The 4,817-nt window shown below is 39.2% G+C and overlaps 1 protein-coding gene across 9 annotated transcripts in view; it reads right to left on the bottom strand.

Annotated features, from left to right (window-relative positions):
* DENND4A (DENN domain containing 4A) overlaps nt 1–4,817 on the bottom strand; it is a 121,484-nt gene that overhangs the window by 91,419 nt on the left and 25,248 nt on the right. For all 9 annotated transcript variants that reach the window (XM_023729729.1, XM_023729733.1, XM_023729727.1 and 6 more), the window contains one exon: nt 3,657–3,735. The gene's annotated coding sequence lies outside the window, so the exon portion shown is untranslated. The remainder of the gene's footprint in view (nt 1–3,656; nt 3,736–4,817) is intronic.

The following is a 4,817-nucleotide window of genomic DNA, read 5'->3' on the forward strand; positions in this document are numbered from 1 at the left end:
TGTCCATGGGGCCTCCATGACCTTTCCTTGTACAGGTTGTATTAGTTTCCCCTGTATTGTGTACTGTCTGACCCTTCACCTATGTCATCGTATTTTTCAAAACAATTTAAATTTACATGAACTTTCACCTAAACTTTATGAATTACACAAAGAAGCAAAAAGAAAATCAACAATCCCGTTTACAATAATGAATCAAGTTTATATTTGGCCATGATTCCTAAACCTTTTTAAGAATAGAAAACATCTTTCTAATCCTCATACACAATTATAATTATAGAATATAAATATTTATATTTTTCATTTATTTAATAAGCTTTTTTCTAAATTGATATAATCTTCGTAATTATCCTAAATAGCTACATAATATCCATCAAACTAAAATATATATTATAGCCTGTATCCTATTTTTCCATTCCCAGCTAGTACCCAGAGTATGGTAGGTAGATGCTTAAAAAATATTTGTTAAATGAATAAATAGTTCACTTTCCAGTCTTCCTCAAGCACATTATCCTAAACATGTCTTTTTTTTGGTAATTCAGAATCATTTTTCTGAACCTCAATTACTTTAAATACTGTAGATGCTGAATGTGGGATAGACATGGGTAAACTAGATGATTTGAGTGTAGTAACCAGTAACTACTACCATTAGGGCCCCAGGCAAAATTAGAAATTTACTGAATATTTGATTCATTGGCTCATTCTAACACTTTTTAATAAATGCTTATTGGTCTTAGTCATCTAGTGCTGCTATAACAGAAATACCACAAGTTGATGGCTTCAACAAAGAGAAACTTATTCTCTCTTGTAGTCTAATAGGCTACAAGTCCAAATTCAGGGCGTTGGCACCAGGGGAATGCTTTCTCTATCAGCTCTGCAGGAAGGTCTCTGTCATGGATCTTCCCTTGGTCTGGGAGCATCTCAGCGCAGGAACCTCAGGTCCAAAGGATGTACTCTGCTCCTGGGGCTGCTTTCTTGGTGGTATGAGGTCCCCCTGTCTCTCTGCTTGCTTCTCTCTTTTATATCTCAAAAGAGATTGGCTTAAGACACTATCTAATCTTATATATCTCATCAATATAACTGCTGTTAATCCATCTTATTACATCATAGTGATAGGATATACAACACATGGGGAAATCACATCATATGACAAAATGTTAGACAATCATACAATACTGGGAATCATGACCTAGCCAAGTAGACAGATATTTTGGGGGGGATATAATTCAATCCATGAATTACTCCACCCTTTGGCCCCTAAAAATTCATGTCCTTGCCACATGTAAAACATATTCACTTCATCATATCATAGCAAAAGTCTTAAATCAACTCCAAGTCCAAAATCCAAAAATTCCTCTTCTCTATAAAATCTAGAATATAAGTTATCTGCTTCCAAAGTACAATGGTAGAACAGGCAGGCACAAGCTAGACATTTCCATTACAAATGGGAGAAACTGGAGGGAAAGAAGGCATAAGAGGCGCCAAGCAAGTCAGCAGAACACATTACATTAGCCCTCAAGGCTTTGAAAATAATCCTGTGTTCTCTGAGGCAATTTACACAATGGCCCTGCCCGCCAGACTCTAGATAAGCTCCGCCTTCCAGGCCCACTGGGACTGGCAACTCTGCTCCCTCAGCTTTAAGTGCACCATTCTCCTAGTCCATCTGAGCAGCAACTCCACCCTTAGAAACACCAGAGGCCATGGCTCCACCCTTTGAAACCCCAGAGGTCCTGGCCATACCTTTTGAGACACAGGCAGCTTGGCTTCTTGTGTTCCTTGTCTCTTCAGCTTCTGCTTCTTGGTTTCACGGCCTCTCTGCTCCTTGGGCCTCATGCCCAGATCTGCTCTACTGGGGCAAGTGTTCCAAAGCTCTGTAGCCCCACCAATAAGTGCCTGGAGGCACCCCACTCCACCAGGAAGCCTCCGGCACACAGGCACTCAGCTATCTTGCTCCATGGCTTGGCTCCAGCACCATCTCGCACTGGTCTCCTGGTTCTGCTGCTGCTAGTTCTCTGCTGCTGCTGGTCCTCTGCTGCTGCCACTTCTCTATTCCTTCACAGTTTCAAAATGGCCTCCACATTTTAGGTATCTGTCAGAGCAGCATCTTACTCTCTCGGTACCAAATTCTGTCTTAGTTATCTAGTGCTGCTGTAATAGAAATACTAAAAGTGGATGGCTTTAACAAAGAGAACTTTATTCTTTCACAGTCCAGTAGGCTGGAAGTCTGAAGTCAGGGCGTCGGCTCCAGGGGAAGGCTTTCTCTCTCTGTCGGCTCTGGGGGAAGGTCCTTGTGATGTATCGGTCTTCCCTTGGTCTGGGAGCTTCTTAGGTGCAGGGACCCTGGGTCAAAAGGATGCACTCTGCTCCCGGTGCTGCTTTCTTGGTGGTATGAGGTCCCCAACTCTCTGTTTGCTTCCCTTCCTTTTATCTCTTGAGAGATAAAAGGTGGTATAGGCCACACCCCGGGGAAACTCTCTTTACATTGGATCAGGGATGTGACCAGGGTAAGTGTGTTACAATCCCACTCTAATCCTCTTTAATATAAAATTACAATTACAAAATGGAGGACAATCACACAATATTGGGAATCATGGCCCAGCCAAATTGATATACACATTTTTGGGGGGACATAATTCAATCCATGACACTTATTAAGTGCTAACACTATTCTAGGAGCTGGTGACAAGAGAGATGAAAGCAATAACCCCTGGCTTCAGTGAGTTTCTTGTTTAGTTCTTCTATATTTCCACATCCCTTTCCATACTCTTATTTCACTTCTAGCATTTTTCCTCCTATCACCCTTCCCGGTTCCAAGCAGCTTGTCTTCACCCAGCCTGAAGTTCCCCAACAGTCCATTCCTACCAGTTTCTCCTCAAAAACTACATGCACATGAGTAAGCCCCGCTCTATTATCCCTCTCCCATCCCCACTGAAAACTGGCACTCCTTCAGCATCAGTATCCCAATGAGATTTTGAAAGAAATCTTATCTGTAGATCATATTTAACAGTAGGCTGATGTTAAAAAAAAAAAAAAAAGGTTTACTCTTCCAAAGGCAAACTTGATTTTTTAAAAGTAAGCTTCATTAACACAAATTGATGCACTATGTGGGGGAAATTTCTTGAGCAAGGTGGGCTGCTTTGGAATCACCACCTGCCCTTCTCACTAACCGTAAGCTAAAACCAACAACAAAAAAATCAAAACATGAATGTATAACCTGACATCTCTCTTTTGAAAGATTACCAACCCCTGATTTATAAAAAACTTAAGGGAGGAGTAACAGACATTTAGAAAGGAAGGATCGTATTAATCGTAGTCAATTTTACAGCCAAAGAAACTGAAGCACAGAAGGTGGCTTACTTACAGATACCAAGCAGGCTAGTGACACAGCCTGAGCGGGAACCCAAATCCCTTAATCCAGTATTCCTTACATTGAGGACGTTGCCTCTAACAGACAGTGTTGAATTTTTACTGACCCAAGGCACATCTTATGACATATTCTTCCAATAAATTATTTTATTTGTGTCATTTGTCATAATCATTATGTGGTGAATATACCTCCAAATTCTTGGTAAGAGTTCTGGCAAATTAACGTTTCACTGTGTTTAGTTCAGAAAACAGCGAGTAGAAACAAATCAAAACAAGAAAGAAAAACTACTTACACATTACTGAAGGTCTCTCTCTGAAAATGATGCCAAATCTCAACTTGTGACTTCTGCAAGCCTCAGAGTTTGAGAAATACTGTATTGAAAAGAAGTGAGCTTAAATTAATTCCAGTCAAGTATTTCCCTAAGATACCTGTGGATACTTAAAGTTCTGTTAACAATGATAATTTTTAAACAAAATGACTATATATTGTTTTATATGATTAAGAGTCAATAAGTAATTATCAAGCACCAGCTCTTTCAGAACACATGTCTCAGTCAAGAATAGATAAACACTTTTAAAAAAAAGAACAGCAGATAAGGAGTAAAAAGACAGAGAAAAAGCAGAAGAATAAGCAATGGCGTAAAGGAGTAAGTACAGAAGCAAGGAATGTGAGAAAGAAAAACCTGCCTATTCCTGAGGTATTATATATAGTATACCTCATTCCTAGAGGAAACTATACACATTTAATTAAAATACAGACTCAAGTAACTTCCATATACATGCTTCAAAGAAATCTACACCCAAAAGTATTTCCCTTTATTACAAATTTAAAAATGTATTAATTTAATGTATATTTTCACAATAAAATTAAATATACATGTTTAAATAAGCATCAAAAGCTTTTGCAAGAAAACATGTTGAAGTGCAGAAATAAGTAGATTAAGAGGGAGAAACCTAAGGATAAGGTAAATCACAGCGTTAATATGGAATATCTACTAATGATGGAATCTGTACATAGACCAAGAGGCAGTCGTTCAAACAGAACAAGAGGATACTGTGTGGTTTAAAGTCAGGAAAGGTGTGCATCAGGGTTGTATCCTTTCATCATACTTATTCATTCTGTATGCTGAGCAAATAATCTGAGAAGCTGGAATATATGAAGAACAACGTGGAATCAGGATTGAAAGAAGACTCACTAACAACCTGTGACATGCAGATGACACAATCTTGCTTGCTGTAAACGAAGAGGACTTGAAGCACTTACTGATGAAGATCAAAGACTATAGCCTAAAGTACGGATTGCACTTCAACATAAACAAAAATCCTCACAACTGGAGTCAAAACAGCCTGGTACTGGTCCAACGACAGATACATTGACCGATGGAACAGAATTGAGAACCCAGATGTAAATCCATTCACCTATGGTCACCTGATCTTCGACAAGGGCCCAAAGT

The sequence above is a fragment of the Trichechus manatus genome, unplaced genomic scaffold (genome assembly GCF_000243295.1).
Source record: "Trichechus manatus latirostris isolate Lorelei unplaced genomic scaffold, TriManLat1.0 scaffold00030, whole genome shotgun sequence".
NCBI lineage: Eukaryota > Metazoa > Chordata > Mammalia > Sirenia > Trichechidae > Trichechus > Trichechus manatus.